Source organism: Oreochromis aureus, linkage group 10, assembly GCF_013358895.1.
Source record: "Oreochromis aureus strain Israel breed Guangdong linkage group 10, ZZ_aureus, whole genome shotgun sequence".
Taxonomy (NCBI): domain Eukaryota; kingdom Metazoa; phylum Chordata; class Actinopteri; order Cichliformes; family Cichlidae; genus Oreochromis; species Oreochromis aureus.
Window position 1 is genome coordinate 27,928,488 of NC_052951.1, and position 18,199 is coordinate 27,946,686.

The 18,199-nt window shown below is 39.5% G+C and overlaps 1 protein-coding gene across 1 annotated transcript in view; it reads left to right on the forward strand.

Annotated features, from left to right (window-relative positions):
• The first annotated feature begins 3,655 nt into the window (after nt 1–3,655).
• Nucleotides 3,656–18,199, forward strand: part of capn5b (calpain 5b) — a 61,336-nt gene continuing 46,792 nt past the window's right edge. Inside the window, exons 1-2 of the mRNA XM_039618595.1 lie at nt 3,656–3,737; nt 4,108–4,360. The gene's annotated coding sequence lies outside the window, so the exon portion shown is untranslated. The remainder of the gene's footprint in view (nt 3,738–4,107; nt 4,361–18,199) is intronic.

Consider the following 18,199-nt stretch of genomic DNA (forward strand, 5'->3'; position numbering starts at 1 on the left):
CATGTAGGCTTGTCTTTCATCACATGAACAGTTTAGGTGATTTCTTTTTTTTTAAAGGGAAGCCCTACCAATCCTCTTAATTGCCCTCAACTGAGGGTATATTTGGAGTCATTTACAAGCCTGTTTCCAGGCAGAGCCAAGAGCGGCGTACGCTTCCTTCAGTCAAATATGTTGTTCATAGAAGCTTTAAAGAGATCGAAGCTCCAGCAACACTAAACTAGTATAAAAACTGCTTTATTACTTGACCAGCACCACAGGCCAAAACGTGTTAGTCAAGTAATAAAGCTGCTGTTTATACTACAAGTGTTACTAGAGCCTCGACCTCTTCAGACCCTTGGTTCTTCTCCATGAACCTTGGAAGTAGGTGAAGTTATGCTAGAAACCTCCATTCTGTGCAAATAGGCTTCCAATGAATCATTTTTTCCCCAAAGCTACACCTTGTAACCAAGCAGGAAGAGACTGGAGGATGCGGTGTAGGTTTATAATAGACTGCCAGTTGTTTTGTTTTCACACAAAGTGTCTCTTATAATTTGGCACTACAGAAAGTTTACTTTATCCCAGAGGTACCCAGACTTTCCTGGGATCATTTGCTAGTTTGGAATAAAACAAGAAGCCCACTGTTTAAAAATGTGCTCATTAGAAGCATCACAAAAAAGGACGATGAGCCAGTCGCCGTGCCGTGCTCCTCAGTTTCTCCGTCAGATTCTCTCCTCACTCGTCACCACTGGTTTTCAGTCATACATGTACTCCTTTTCGATTTTTAGCCATGTACAAGTAATCCCTGTGAGCTGAAATCTCAAGATTCAGACTCCTATAAACACCCATGGTATGATCATCTCAGGTATACGGCTCTGGATGTGAGCACAAAAACCCCACCCACCCCTTGTGTCAGACAGAGTGGAACTGATGGGTGGATCAAGCATGAACAAAGTAATACTTATTTTGAACCATTAATCATGAAAGGCTTCCTTCAGCCTCCATTTATAGGCCATGAGGGCTGTTACAGTTTCTTGTGTTAATAAACACTCAAGTTTCCCCTATCAGATAACACTCTGGTATGGTAGTTAATTTAATAGTGAGTAAATCTAACATGTTACAGCTAAGTGCTGGTATAATGAGTACAACTTCGAACTCATCAAAAATGTTCTCTTTTTTTTTTTCATTAATTTGCAGGATTTTGGTCCAAAACCAACAGTAAATACTGATGCAAGGTGAAAAGTTATTAAGCGACCAAAATACATCATCTGCATGAGCTTTAGTAATAATTCAATCAGTTGTGTTGTAAAACTACCCTCTTGTAGTCCAGGGCCAATCAGAGATCACCAATAATTCTGGCACAGATTCTCTTGGGACAACAACTGTCCCAGGTTTTTCTGCCTACACATCACGCTGATTTTAACATACACTATATAGACAAAAGTGTTTATCTCTTTGAATTGCTGCAGATGCGCCTGGCCATGCAGTCTCCCTTTACAAATATTTGTGAATGAACAGGTTGTTCTAAAGCGCTCATAGAATTCGAGTGTGGTGCTGTAATAGGATCCAATCATTGCAACAAGTCCTCCCTCCGAGATATTACAGTATTGAAGTAGCCTTATTGCAAAGTGGAAGCAACAGCAACTGGTCTCCAGCCACGTAGTTGGAGAGCAGAGTCACCAGGGCTGAGGTGCATAGTGCCTAACAATCGCCAATGCTCTGCAGAGCGCCAGACTTCCTCCTATCATTAACATCAGCACAAAAACAGTGCACTGGGAGCTTCATGGTATGTGTTTCCATGGCTAAGAAGCTCCTATGTAGCTGGCCCAATGCTTTTGTCCATATAGTGTACTTCACTGGATTAGTGAATAGTTTGACCAACTAGTGATGCTAGAGGAAAGGCCAGTTGGCTCTCTTAAAGTAAGTGACACTCATCCTCTGGGGACCATGAAGTTTTCTTTTCATTAAACATGGAGATATTTTGAGCATTGAAATTTAAATGAAAATTAGATTTTGTTTAAAAAAAAATGGTGGTTTTTCTTCCCATCATTAAATCTGAGGCTCACGCTAAAGGCAGTTTGTTCACCTGTAGATAAATGATATTCCCAGTAGCGTTATAAAGGTGGTCACTGAACAGCAGATGGTGCCAGAGCTTCAGCAAATAATCTGGAATCTACGCAGCAGTGAGTGTGCATATGAAAATCCATCACCTTAAAAAAAAAAAAAAACTCATTTACACGCACTTGTGGAGGTATAATTCACCTCAGTTTCTCACTGGTAAGGTAAGCTTGCACGGGCTTGATGTAACTAAGTACTGTACTCTCAGGAAAACTTAAGGGAAAATAAAGCAACTATTAAGCTCCAACGTTTTTGCTCATATGTTAATTCATCAAGAGTGAAATATTTTTAACAGGTTTTTTGTTTTTTGAAATCCAGTGATGCTTTTGTCATTCAAAAAACTCCAAAACTTCTGAAACGTGAGGCGGTTCCGTTTTAGTTTTAAATAGTTATTACTTATAATTTTTAAGATTTGGTTTTAAAACACAAATGATGCACAAGTGTCACTTTTGGCTCTGGGTCACGTATCACTATTTTTCTGTTTTTCAAAAATCAGTCAGTTAATTAGGAAATTAAATGAGCAATGGCAGAGTTCGTGAAGACTATTAATATCTCATCATCATCTGCTTTTTAATACTTGGTACTTGTTATATTAAATTTCCTCGCCAATACTTTTGCTTTACATTTTAAATTGAGGGCTTACTGCGTAAATTTTGTTGCTTTTTTGATGAAACGACTCATTTTTTGGCAGTAAATGCGCAGTCGCAGTCGGTCCCGTTCATTTAAGAAATGCACGGTATTATTTTATTGCACTTTGCAAAGCACAGATCTTGTGTTTTAATTTGTAAAGAGGAATATCAAATAAACCTAGCTGTGTTTATTTTTGTTTTAATGACCTTAACTGTTACATAAGTGGAAACCTGTAATTGGGCGGATAGGTTTCCTTAATAACAGCAGATTGCGTCCTCTTGTTATTTGTGACAAAGGGGATTACAGCAGGCCCGTTAACCGAGCGCATGCGCACTGTGTACAGCCCAATATTGAGGATTCCTGTTACGAGGAAGCAAAGGAGATACACAATTTCCCATTTGTACCTTCAAAATAAAACACCCTGAAGAACGGTGTTAACAAATCCTCTTTATAATTAGTGGTAGATCTAACTAATCAGGTGCTATTTCTTCCCGAGTAAAAGTCGGCTAAATGTACTGGAGTACACGGAAAATGAGGAAGAAAAGGAAATTCAGCTTAAAATATGGTGTTTTACAGAAGTGAGTATGGAGTGTAACCAAAGTTGTCAGTTCAAGATAAACATTTTAAAAGATTCTAAATATATATATATATATATGTGTGTGTGTGTGTGTGTGTGTGTGTGTGTGTGTATATATATATATATATATATATATATATATATATATATATATATATATATATATATATATATATATATATATATATATATATATATATATATATATATATATATATATATATATATATATATATATATATATATATATATATATATAATAAAAAGTTAAAATATCAATAACTAAGCCTACAATAGGGAAGTAAAAATACCCTCTATGGACGTCACAGTATCCGCCATTTTGATTTCAGGCATGAAGCTGGCACCTGTCCAGGATTTTTTATCATTACCGTCTTGATAACAGTCGCCTTCGACCACCGTAATCAGCTTCTACTCAGTTAGTAGTTAATGTTATGGTTCAACTGCTCTTTGAGTCGAGTTATGGCTTGGAAATGGCACCATGTACCAATTAGCATGCACTTGCTAGCGATTTATGGGCAAAATTTGCTTTGGTGAAAGAAAGACTAAAGGACAAGGGACTAAATACTAAGTGTCCTTTTATTTAAATCAAACACAATATAATGCACAATATAACGTGCGAAAAATTAGAGATTTCTATTTTGTAAATAATTCATTTTTTAGAAGTAAAGTTTAAGCTCCCGGTCATTTTTATTAGAGGCTGGGGGTTGTTTTATGGCACCCCCTGCTGCTCCGCTGGCTATATTACAGGTCATGTGTGTACATATTTTTTTTAATTTTGAAATCAGGAGAGCGGAAGTTCCCGTTTTACATCCGCAGCTTGACGCTGCTTGGGTAAGGAGAGGAGAGGAGAGGAGGAGAGAGGAGCTCCGTCGGCGGACCAGGGAGAGCGTGGAGAGGAATCCCAGCAGCCCCCACCCCCCCTAGCCCCGGAGAGCGAGAGCCGGACCGGCTGGATCCCCCTCCTCCCTCGCCCGCTCCCCCCCTGCGGAGGAGGACCCGAGAGAGACCCACGTTGCCACGGGAGAGGCCTCGGTTCAGGTGAGGGTGCTGTTTTAAGCTGCTTCACGCTGCTCTCCCCCGGGCAGGCAGGTGCTGTGTGAAGGGCTGCCGGAGATGGAGAGTCGGCGATCAGCGAGTTAAATCTCGGTAGATTCGACATCCTGTTACTTACTTACCGTATGATTTACACGGCCTCTGTGTCCAGGGTTGCGGAGCCGATAACGGGAGGTGATTGTGGGGGGGTGAACTCGTATTGCACCGGTATGAAAGCAGCTTTTACTTGGCGCAAAAAGAGCGCTATATATTGTGCATCTTGGACGGGAGAGCCGCTCTTCCAGGCTTTACTGGTCTTACCTGTGCATTTCAGGGCTTGCAGCATATCCACTGTGTTACAAAGGTGCTTAGTCTTTTACATTCTCATTTCATATTTACAATGCACAGCCACAGTTGCAGTAAATCTGTGTGGGAGCCATATCTGAGCGAGCTGCTGTTACCCTCACCAAATATCACTCACATCAGTAATAATGGCTCCTGCTGGAAAAATAAAGCCTTTCTCAGTAAGTTTTCCTCTCAAGCAGAGACTTTCTGCGTGACTCTGTGCTGCCTGTTTTTCTCCTCCACTCCACTCGGAGTAATAAATTAGTAATTGCACAACTATATTGTTCTGCAGAGAACCCAGAGGGGAGTGGATGCACATTAATAGTCTATGTTTGGACCACTTGCCAGCTTTCAGGGTCTAAAAGTGGAGACTCTCAGCATGTTTTTACTGACATTTAACCTTAATCCGATTCATGCCAGGTAAATTGTGTAAACCTAATAATCGCTACTTCATATGTGCCATTATTGTTCATTAAAGAGAAGATAATGCTCAAAAATGTCAGCTTTTTGTCGGGTTTAACTAACACCTTATAATATTCCTAAACCACATAATGTAACATTTATCTATCCCATCATATAAGTGTCGTATGAGCAGCTAAAAGTGAAACAGTCCAGCCTGGGTGGACTTTGGGCATAAGTGTTGTGTCTTACGGCCAAGCCCACAGAAGCACAAGGAGGTACTGCAGAGGGGAGATCACGATGCTGGGAGGATGGGGGAAGCTGGGATAGCCCTCCTCCGTGATGCAGGAGAGAGGTGGGGGCGGTGGATGAAGGATGGTCTGGCACACCCTTCCCTCTCCTCTCTCTCCCTCTCTTTCTGTGGTGTTCTGGTGCATTACTCCTCCCTGTTCACTACAGAGCATAATCAGTCTGTCAGCAGAAGCAGACTCAATCAGTCACTCCCTGACCACCACCACCACCACCACCACCACATCCAGTTCCACCTGAACACACTCTGATATCTGACCACACATTCACCACATCCTTCCTGTGGGGTGCCTCGGCTTTAAGCTCAAATCGCTTCAATAATCTTTATTGTCCGTTGTTGTTGTTTTTTTGTTTTTGTGACTCAAAGTGTCGTCTATCTGTACAAAACCAGATGGAAACGTGCAATACTCACATCACTCTTTAAGTTAACTACGCTACAGCCCACCTACACTGCATTTCTGCTCTACATACACCCTTATCATCTCCAGTGTGTGAATTTCCTGCATGCATCGTGAGCAACAGCTAAAAGAACAGAAGAACAGCCTCTTACTGTGATTCCAGGGCGTGTGTGGACTCATTTGCACATCATTATTCAGTGATGTCTTCTCCCCCCAGATCTGATTAGATACGTGTTTTTCTGACTAGCTTAGAAGACTCGTTGCCATTCAGTGCTGTGTCCCAGGAGCTGTCCGTGGTCCTTAGATTAATGTGCGTAAATGCTAGCAGGGTGTGAATGGGTGAATGAGACATTTTGCAGAAAGCGCTTTCAGTGTAGAGTAGAAAAGCTTTATATAAAAACCAGTCCATTTAACATTAACCATTAATGCTCTTAAAGGAACTCTCTGTCTCTTTGCTGGTATAATATGGAGGTAATTTCATTGGCTCCTCTATCAAGAATCCACAGAAGAAGGTAGGAGTGCCCCAAGCTCCTAATTTGCTAACAGATTAAATGGAAATATACCTACAGACGAAGCAGCTTACCTAAAAGTAAGAAGAACCTGAGTGTGGGTAAGGTTAAGCAAAACTTACGGTAGAGTCGTTGTTTGTGAGTTTACTCTGACACACAGAAAAACTGCTCATTTGGAAGTTGTAGGAGTGCAAAGACTGCATTTCAGATCTACACATGACTTAATTTGAATTATTTTAGCACAGACTTGTAGCAAAGCATGAAGTGGTAATAAAAAAAACATTTTTTTATATCATTGAGCATGAATGTGTAAGTAATTTTTGCTTTATAAGACCTGGTAACCACCTTATAACCGTTTTGTAACCCAAACCTTTATTTTTTCCTAAACCTGACCGTGTAGTTTTTCATTCCTCACCTTGTCACTGATACTTGAATTTGGTCCAGCTCTTCCATTTCTCTCAGTCTCAGTCTTATCAGACTCATCAGTCAGTCGCTCCAAAACAACTATTCCACTCACTATTTTCAGCCATTCATCTTGCCTTTGTGGATCTGGTTTGTGGCATCGCTTTGTGATGGCTTTCTTACAGGCTACTAACAAGATTTTAAACAACTGTCTGTCTTCTCTTCTTCTGACACAGTATTTCCTTCCATATTACCGAAATATGGTACCTTGTTAAATGAAAGCCGAGTATTTTGGCAATCACCAAAAAAAAAACACTCCCAGAGATGTTCAATACCAGGGCACAGACAAAAGACAAGAGACTGGTTCACATTTACTCCGACATGGCCGTGTTACAGATAAAGACGTAATAATTTCAGAAATTTCAAAAAATTGTACTGAATTCTTGAAAACCGCATTCTCTCGAAGAACGTGATGATGTAGTGGATTGTTGTGTCTCCGTATTTGCAACCGTTCATCCTCAGAAATACTCAGATGTACATTGTACATTGTAAAGCTTTGTTTTATCTCCTGAAACCAAATGAAATCCTTTTAATTAATAAGCTATCAAAAAATAAACTTTTGTCTCTGGCATGAGCGTCAAAGCGATTCACTCCATCACCAACCCATCCAACCTCCAAATGCATTTTTTTTTCTTTCCTATACAAGTGGAAAATGTGCATTCTGTAGATATGAGGGCGGACTGCTGAAGAAAATATTTTCAAGGACTCAAAAATCATGTAAAACCTAACTTGACTTCACTTTATTGTCCCAAGTAGGGAAACTTGTTGCGCAACAGCTTGTGTGATTAAAACCAACAATGCACAAAAATGTTAATTTATTTCATTCAAATGAAATGAATTTACTTATAGCAGATGGGACAAATGAGTTTTATATCTCTTGGTTTTAAATCTTTGGAAGTTTTGACTTTCTTCTCAAGCAGAAGTCCTGAAATTCTTCTGGTGAAGTATATTTCTTTCTTGCTTAATGCATCTGCCACAAAACTGAAATTAGTAAAGTAAAGAATGTGAGTCTGCATTGATTATTTTTAATATGTTATTAACTTAATATAGGTTGCTGTGATTATTAAAAAATTAGGTTAGGTTTATGGATTAAAACACTACTGGGTGAGTGTTTAGAAATGTCATGGTTTGGGTTAAAATCTTTGAAAGCTCAGATTTCTTGGTTGACATGGTGTCGCAGCCCCCAATTTGTGTGGACAACATACATGCTGCAGACAGAAAATATACCAGACTTTCTGCTAAAAATACATTACCCACAAATCCCTGTCGGCTATCAAGAAAAACACGTGACATTTTGTGTCCAGGTACGCGAACAAAGATTGACTCTTTTGTGATTGTTTCACCTTCTGCTCATCTCCAGTGTGGTCCCACCCAGTGCTGTGTCACAGGAGCTCTCCGTGGTCCTTAGATGAATACTCTTCATGGTGCTGCAGAAGAAGCTTGACAGAAGGAGGCTCGAGTTGGAAAACAAAATAATGCGATATTACTCTTTGCATTAATTTTTCACTAGAGGGCTCTCAGTTTTTTCTCATTATAAATCCAGTACACCTGCTTCTTTAACAGCGGTGCTTTTTCACCCCCTCCTAAAAGCTTAAACTTGCTTAATGTTTTGGTTGACGTAGACAAAAGAGAGGATTCCTACAATAAGATCAATATGGAGGAAGCCTAACAGTGTATCTGATTAATGAAGTTTAAGGAAATTACTGCAAAACAAAGCATGTTGTTGAATTCATTTATCTGCATGATGTTGGTAACTTAATGAATAATCAATAAGTGTGGATTACAATAATACCCAACCACAGATTTATTTTCTCAATTAGTGTGGGATTCACATATGTCAAAATCTTGCCATTTCGCCATCATCGATGCTCTGCGATCCCTCGGCCAGCACTGGGCAGCACCAGTTGAGTGAGATCAATGTTGACATCTGCTGACCAGCAGCTCTTCCTGCTCAGTAATGCAGGCATAGCACAATGAAGCAAGGGCAGCTGGCAGTCTGGGCCTTTGCTCGTATTCAGCCATTTGTTCATGTGTGTTGTTCACTTACAGCGAAGATCATAGATCATTCCTGGACTGCGATTGGTTTATTATCACTGCCGCGGCCTCTCCACCAAAATCTGTAACCTCACAAGATGTCAGGCTTCTAACACTGTTGTGTAAACAAACAGGGGAACAAGCTCAGTGTCAGAAATGAGGAAAAAGCGAGCATTGTGAATAATTTGTTTTCCAAGATCAACAGTTTAGAGCGCAGTTGAAGATTAATATTTGCTGCTGGAAGCAATGCATTAAACAACATGTTATTACATCAGCGGTGCTCACATTTGTCAGAAAGGGCCCTTTGTTTCCTTCTAGTCATTCCTAAGATTATTGATCGCTGATTGGCTGACTTTTCCCTCCAGCGTTTCACCTCTCTCCAGTGCATGAGCCGTCGTTTTCTGAATCATGTCTCCATTGTTTTGGGGGATAGATTTGTGCTTTGTGTCAGCTGGGAATTCTTTAACTGTCATTTTGTCCTTTCAAAAGTCTTCCTCCTCCTCCACACTCCTCCTCAGCTGCATCAGGATTTACCTCATTTATTGATTCTGACTGCTTTCACTTCCAAACAAAATCTGTCATGGTCACTTCTAATGGTTGAATTCTGATAATTCTATTGATGATGGAAATGCCATCTTCCTAATATTCACAGTTTCTTGGTTGTGTTGTCTTTGTAATTTCTGAAGAGGCAGAGAAACTAAATGGGCTGCTTTTAGCCTTTTGATGACTATCAGAGTCTGCCCTGCCTCCACTCGCTTGCTTCACCCATTGTTCCCATAGCGTAGGCAGTTCTTACTGAGTTTCCATTGGAGAAACCTCCCATCTGCTTTCTTTCCGCACTCGTAGGAGAGCTGAAGTCTTAAATCATCATAAAGCACGTCTTCCCAAACATCTGCCTGCAGTCCAACAGCATTTCTTCCACATCAGAGCTCCTGTGGCCACCAGTAGACCTTTTTCAAAGCAGACGTTTTCAAATGTCATTACGGGAACATCACATGTGCATTAATGGTGGTTATGCTCCACTTAGGGAGGGCCCTACTATTGTGTACACTGATTCACTGTCATTGCTCAGGGGGACACTTAATGGAACAGAACCACTGTTAAAGAGAGGCCTATTAATCTCATTTTTAGGTCCATATTGTTATTCTTCTGCTAGAGAGAGCTCTGCAAGATTCACAGTTCTAAATAATCCTGTTTACTTTTACAGTGGGGCTTGATGCAGCCCATTAGCTCATCCTCTATCTGTGCCAGAACTGGAGTTCAGCTCAGTTCAGCTCCATGTCAGGTTGATGTGTGTATAGGTAACAGTCCAAAAAACCAACGAAGGAGATGAGTTTTAATTTTAGACGGATCAGGAAGACAGAAACACAGGACTGTACCAGGGATGCAAATTAATATAAATATTTAGGGACAGCAATTGATGAAAACCACAAGTGTAATTTACAAGAAAGGATCGCGAGGCTTATACTTCAAGTAAAAGCTGTGACAGCTTGAAAAGAACCAGACCCGCAGATGTGTTTTATTTCTGACCTTCATCATTTATCAATCAGAGAAAAAGAGGCGATTCCAATAAACCAGTCAGAGTGATGCTTTTGAAATAAATCCTAAGTCCTCACCTGTCAGTTCCTTCTACCTGTGTCAGTTAAACAGCAGTTAGCGTCCATTCCAGTGGGATACAGTGTAATGTGTTGTAACCAACTGTAAAAAAAAGTGTAAAGCCCTCAAGTGGGCTCGTGGGAAATTGCTTACAAGTCATATTTATCTGGTTTAAAAAGGAAGATACTTTCTAGATCTGTGTTTGGCTTTTTTGTGGTCTCAGGGCCAGATTTACTAATGCATTGTGCCAGCGCAAGCTAGGTTTTTGTATAAACAAAAAGGGGGGAAAAAAGTGCTGTCTGTATTTACAAAGATAAAGCAATGAGAAGATTGCATGTAAGAGGTGGGAATTCAGCAATTTTTGTGACTGATCCTGTTGCATATGTATTTCTAGGAGCTCTTTTCTAGATGAGCAAAATATACAGAGGCGAAAATCTAAATCAAGCATGCAAACTGAGTTACTGTTCCTGACCCGCAGCTAAACTGCCAATTGTTAGGATAGTTAATGCAGAAAAAAAAGATGTTGCATTTTTTTGGTGATTGATATTAAAATGAACTGATTGTTCCTGTGAAACTGTGCAACTTTTGGAAATCACATGTAAAACTAACCAGTCCTATGAGCACTGTTTTGGGGATTGCACTCACACGCTGTTTGGTAAATCTGGCTTTAATGTTGGAAATGTGGTCAAGTCGGGGAGACAGATAAAGAGGTCGCTTTTGCTTCCCTCCAAAAGTCATTGATGAAATTGTAATGGATCTCTTTGGTCAGTTTGATTGATCTCACTCAGATTCCTAAAGATCAATAAGTATAAGTTTATTTGTTGGCTCAAAGAAAGGCTAAGTTCTCAAAAAAGAATTTTCCTGTGATTCAGTGAAAAAATTATTCCTGTAAAGGGAGAATTTGGGGATAAGCACCAGATTTAAGAGGAAAATTTAAGAAGAAATTCTTTTTTAATTTTCCCCACTCTGTTAGTTAATTAATCCACTCTATCTCACTTTATCAACTGAAATGAGTGGGGGTTATTTTTTTGTTATAGGTGTAAGACGCATGCCCGGAAAAACAAAAATAATGCATGCTGCACAAATGAACAGTGTTAGATTAGTCTAGACAGAGTTTTGTTTGCAACAGTCACAGCAATAAGATAAAACGTGCAGAAAGATTGCAAGAAAACAACACAGAATGATGCAACTATGTTAGTCCAGAGTGGTGGGAAAGGGGGTGAGCCACCCTAAGTGATGGTGATGTAGTGCCATCAGGATGGAGATTTTTGCAAACCTCGTGTGGACAGAGAGCTTTTATACCTTTTTATATTTATTTATCATTTATTATCATAATATTATATAATATTGTTTATATATTAATTTAACTCTGATGAATAAATCCAGGTGCTAGTGTGCGGTGCCTGTTGCTGTGCAGCTCATTAATGTCAATGTATAGAGCTGTAACGTCTTCTTCATTGGAGTTGCCACAAACATACATGAAATTTCTATTGTATGTCAAGTGTTTACCTTAGCTTTAGAGTGTATTTGTCAAAGGGGTTGGGTATTTGTGTGTATATGTGCATATAGTTATATTGGAAAGTGATTTTGTGATAGGGACATTAGATACGGCCCATCATGGTGAAGAGGGAGTTGAACGTAGCTGAGGTGGTTTGGGCATCTGACAAGGATGGCTTAGTGTTCTGGGCATGTCTTACCAGGAGAAGAAGTGGCTGAGCTCAGTCATTCGACGGGGACTTGGAGTAGAGCCACTGCTCCTCCACATCGAAAGGAGTCAGTTGAGGTGGTTCGTGCATCTGACTAGGATTCCACCTGAAAGCCTCCTAGGTGAGGTATTCTGGGCATGTCCTACTGAGAGGAGGCCAAGGGTCAGACCCAGGACTCACTGGAGAGATTATGTCTGAGCTGGCTTGGGAACGTCTTGGTGTCCCCCAATGACCCGAACCCAGATAAGTGGCAGAAAATGTATGGATGGATTATCCAGTAGCGGATTAAAGCAGCAGTTGTTCTTTCAGATGAATAAAAAGAAGCAAAAGTGCTAAAATAGGTGGCAAATGTACCAGCATAGGAGACTGTATGGGAAGTGCAGGCGTCAAGTTTATGGATCATCCTGCTTCACAGAACAGAGAATTTGTTTGAAAATTAGATTTAAATGCACCACATACTGACAGATAATCATAGTACAAACCTTGCAGCTTTAATTTTCAGCAGTGATTGTTGTTGTTCTTGCCACAGTAGTGAAGAAATGCAGCCCAGCAGCTCCTCAGGATTCGTTCTCTGCAGGTGATCCTGTTGGCAGTCTACAGAGGCCAGATGACAGCATGGTTTTCCCCATTGCAGTCACGAGCCAAGTCACCAGGCCATCTGTCAGACTTTGCTTCCAACTGCGACCTCCTCGTTCCCTCAGGAATTTACTTTATCACTCACTCAAGAGTAGATAGCTTGTTAATTCCTCTAAAGTGAACTTACTGGCTATTTTCTTTAATTAAGGTTAGAGACTAATCAGATACAGGCTGTAGGTAATGTGACATATCTGAAAACCACACTTGCAGTACTTGCAGCAGGATGTTTAAAGTGGTTTCACGCTGTTGGGCTGCCTATTTGCTTTGAACATATGAATGTCTGCTGAAAGCATGAGATTTCTCAAAGTGTCAGAAAAAGTTAGTCCTTAAATCCTTCGGGTTAATAATGTTTGAAAGGTACTGTGGTTAGATTTCATTTAGCTGCTCACGTACTTTCAGTGGGGCTGCTCTCAATTTTCTGTTCTCCTCATTTTCCCAAAGATATTAGATGTCATTGAGCACTGCTGGAAGGTGAACAGGTCATCTCAGCCCAATTAAAAAACACTTTATTTTAATACCACTGCTGCGTAGTAATCTGGCATAAGGAGACTTGAGCAGAATTTGGTTTTACTACTTTACTATACTGAGAAATTTTACATGATACATTAATACTACAGGCATATGCACACATGTTTTGTTGTTGAATCTATTATTAGGTCATTTTTCGGCAAAAAATGCTGATTTACTGCTTCAGAGTTGACCTTGTTCAGATGCAGATTGGTTCAGTACCAAGTTTAACAGGGATACATTTCCATTTCTCTGAGCAGGTTTTTCTCCGCACACTTCTGTTTGCAGCATGATCCAAACAACATCACAGGAGCATTTCATCTGTGAGTTTTAAGATGAGTTTGAAAAGCTGTAGCGGAATAAGCCCTCCCACTTAATCTGAACATCTCCCCCTTGACTCTGTGTTGGAGCACAGCGTCACTTAAAAGCTGAGCCCTACAAAGACTCGAGTGCCTCAAGCAGCCGGATTATACACTGGTGTCTTTTTAGCATTCAGAACGTGTTAGCTTTAAAACAGCAGGCTCTCATAATGCACCCGAGAGTGCATCTGACAGGTTATGTGTATTGTTTGATCTGCCAAGTATAAGCAACTAAAACATACAGGCTCAAATATGTGCACTCACTTAAATATTTTATCAAGTGATGCTGAAGGTTTACAGTGTTTATTGCATAACCAAGGCAAGGCCTATTGACCTCTCGTTAGTGATCATGATTGACTACAATTACTAGTTTCTCTTTGTGGCATTCAAATGATTTGATTGACAGCACTCATTGGACTGACCAATACTTTGTAGATTTACACAGGCTGGTCTTTTATAAACATTTCTAAACAACTGCAGATTCAATGATCATCAGTTCAAACAACTGTATGTAAGTACAAGTTTTTTGGATATGTCATCACTTTGCCAAAGTCAGGAAGGAGACCCAAACTTCAAGCTCAACTGAAATTTGCAGCCACCCTCATGAACAAGCCAAAAGCCTTCTGAAGAAGATTTATAGTCACACAAGACAAAGATTGAGCTATCTGGCCACATTGACAAGAGACATGTTTGGAAGAGTGAACGTGAGGCTTTCAAACCTAAGAACACTGTACCGACTGTCAAGCATGGTGTTGGCAGCATCATGCTTTGGGGCTGTTTTGCAGCCACTGTATCAGTATATAAATGAAGGAGGGACTACTGGGCTGGGTATCGTCACTGATTTCTAGAATCAATTGGATTCTGATTCACAAGGTCCCGATTCGATTTGATTCGATCGATTCGATTTGAATCGGGGAAATTTTGCCTCAGACAGTCAGAAATATTATAATTCTGATAATTTATTAGTACATATCCATATTTTTATATCTATAAAAAGAAAGCTGACACTTCTGAGACTTTATCAAAGGTGTAAGCATCACAGCAGATGCCTTTGCGTCAAAGTAACTGAGCATAAAACACAGAAAATCATGAAGGAGATTTTCCTGGCCTGGCTTTTTATAGCAGATAACCTTAAAAATATTCTGCAATACAACAAAAACTAAAGAGAACCATGAATCAACATAAACATTACCTGATGCTGCTGAAGTGAAGCAGAGCAAAGTTACAGAGGTTTAATTAGAGACACAGCTAAGCATTTTGTAATTTTTATAATTTTTTGCATAATTTTAAAAAGTTTAAATTTCTTCAGTACTGAACAGCAGAAATGAGACTTTCTTGTCAGAAGACGGTATACTGGTGGGTAATAAGCAAGCGAATAATGCAGAAAACAGAGATTTTTAGATGGGAAACTGTTCTTGAAGTACACAGAGAGAGAGAGAGTTGTGCATGAAGTGTTATTTTATCGTGGTGGAAGCAAAACAGCAAAAGTAAGAGGGAATTCATGACAATGTTTATGTGAAGTGAAATGTGAAGCGTAGTTTGGATCTTCTTTTGCTGCTGGTTCAATCAATTTTGGTTGGAGAGTGATGAAACCTGCAGCTTCAGAATCTAGCGCAAAAAAGATGTAAACACAAAGACCGGACCGCCGACGCATCAGAATCAGTGGGATGTCGGCTTTCAGCCCTGATGGCGTGTCTTTGTACGTGCCATCGGGTGAGAAAGACGACATCTCACTGATTCCGATGCGTCCGCGGGTCTGTGCTTTGTGTTAACGTCTTTGTGCAGAATCCCACTCATAAGGACTACCTCCAAATTCTTCACTTCAGCTTCCCCTCAGCTCAACAGCTCGATAAAATGTGAAAACCCAAACTTGATTTGGGTTTTCAGACAGGGTAATGATCCCAAACACACATTAAAACTGGTTTTAGAATGGATAAATGCTAGGCCACATCTATGCTAGGAAACCAACAAAATTCAATAAATTCTATTAATTCCGCCAAGAAGAGGTCAGAGGTCAGATAGCCACCCAGAAACTTGGTGATGGCTACCATAAGTGTCTGGTCGATGCACAGGGACATTTAACCAAATATGTGGAAGTATATGCATATATTTGAGTCTGTGTTCTTTTGATCCTGTGTGTATTATAGAAAATCCAAAATAATTTCAAACTTGTGCACCCAATTTTTTTTGAAGTCATTAAAGATGTATGCTGTCAATCATTGCACCCTTGAAAAAAAAGAACAGTTCAAGGAATTAATCAAAATCAAATCAAAAGCTCAAAATTATCAGGACCTTCTTGTCCATGATGAGTGCATGTTATCTTCTGACCACAACCATAATAATACTAATCCAGTGTTTGTCAGCATCAACTGTAATTATTAATATTTAAGTTTTTCTCCTGGTGTTGATATTTCTTTGTTTATGTGTCTTCATGCCAGCAGTCATTTTATTAGTTGATAAGTGTTCAGGGTCTAATAATGGTTCATGGCACTGTACTAATTAATCAATCAATCAAAATAAAGCAGGATGTCACATTAACCTTGAGTGCAACAAGACTTATTGATCTGCATGATCTGCATTTGTCTTCTCCTGACTTCTACCTGTCAATAAGACCTTTCCACACACGCAGTACTGTTCTTAATTAATATCAAGAACATTATAAGAACAAAATATTTAGAAAATTAATGTTTTCCATAGTTTACTAATTTGAGGTACAACCACAGCTAGATTCAACAGTAAAACAGTCTTTAACCTGCCAGTTTCCAAGCACACAGAGTCTGTGTAATGACAATGTAAGAGCAGTGCCAGTGTGCAGTCTTCTACTGCTCTTAGACTGGAACGTATTAAATGAATTGATCAGAGCTGTATGCCTCCAATTTACAGATTAGATAAATGCCATCCCATCTCAAGTCAATGATTCCCAGTGTGGGGATTGAGAGTCTCTTCGTGGGTATGCAGGGTTAAGCTGATTAAGACTTTGGATATTTATTTCCAAACTTTTCTTACTATGTGAAATATTAGATTAGCTTATTATGATTAGACATGTGAGGTGAGACAATATCAGAACTTTGAACTTGTAACCTTTACTTGGCTCAAATGCAGTGATAAGTGTTTTCAGGAAACATCAGAGGAACTACTTTGTGACACTGTAACTGGGTAAATAATGAGGTGAGTTAATCAATAATAATTTAAAAAATTCTGCTGTCACACAAAATAACAAAATCTATTTTTATCACCAGTCAATAAACTCAGTTTCTAATCAGCCAGTATGATTTTGCCTTAAATGCCTTACAGCGAGGCTCTGATTTCATAAGTTGTCAATAGTTCTGCTGGCAGAGGTATTGATTATGATGTGACACTGATAGAAAAGGACATGTGCAAATTGCTGACCATGAAAAGTTCAGACATGAATAATTCTGTGCATCTGAAAATCATATTGACTGTTTCTGAGGTTTTAATTAAATAAAGAGTTGTCAGTTGTGTTGAGTCCAGTGCTAAGGGATAGCTACCTCTTTCTGACATTCTGACAGTAAAACTAATAAATATGATGAGTTATTTAAAAACAGTTGATAAGATTAAAACCCTATTAGATATTACTGATTTGTCCTAAAAGTCGGACTTTTAAAGTTGACCTTGTGTACTTTGTTGTTTTATTTTCTATCGTGTACATATGTTACAGTGGCGGAGGCTCAAGTTACACATATGTACAATGTATGTGTAAGTAATCTCTGTGAGTCAAAAAGGCTCTGTTTCAGACAGTTCTTTTCTACTCTTGGCTCTTTATGATGGTTTAGAAGGCATATCGCTAATATGACTATTTCAGGCACAGAGTTCATGCAAAGCTACTCTAGTAAACTCCAAAAATAAGAATACGGATAAGATGATAATAGATCACATTTAATAAGTAATTTGCTAAGAAAACATGCACTTCTAGCTGTAACTGATGTTAGCTTTGGTTATTGTGTGGAGACCAAAATGGAGCTAAAAAAGAATGAATTAAAGTATTTTATTCATTAGTATGGAAGAAATGTGGCTCCAAATTAATTCTAACATTGTTTTGTGTTTGCTTAATGTGTAAATAAATGTGTAAGTGTTTTATTTTGTTCATTTTGTATCGATGTGTAGCCTAGTGATGTATGTTAAGTAAGCACTTAGTGATGTGTAGAACGATGTGCCATTTATTCAGTGTCTCAGTATTGATTATCCCTTCAATAGTTCTTAGTTTGCCTCCTCCTTCACTCACCGGTTCCCTTGCTTGCCCTGAGCTGATCAATGTATATGTGACTCCTTTAATGCATAGCAGTGATAATTAGGCCCAGGAGGATATCAGTGAATTGACAGATTAATCATTTTGACCCAGTGAAGCCTGGCTGTGCTCAAGGCAGCAGCGCACATCGACTTTCTGTTTCCACTGAGAGCTTTCGCTGCTAAGGTATTACCGTCTGCGGGATTCGGCTGTCAGTCTGCCGGGATGACTGTGAGTGGAAGGAAATGTATTTTCAGAAATTAAACAAGATGGTGCTTTTTCAGAGAGGATGCTGAAATGTGTGTGTGGAAGTCAATGATAGAAGAGGAGGGTGGTGTG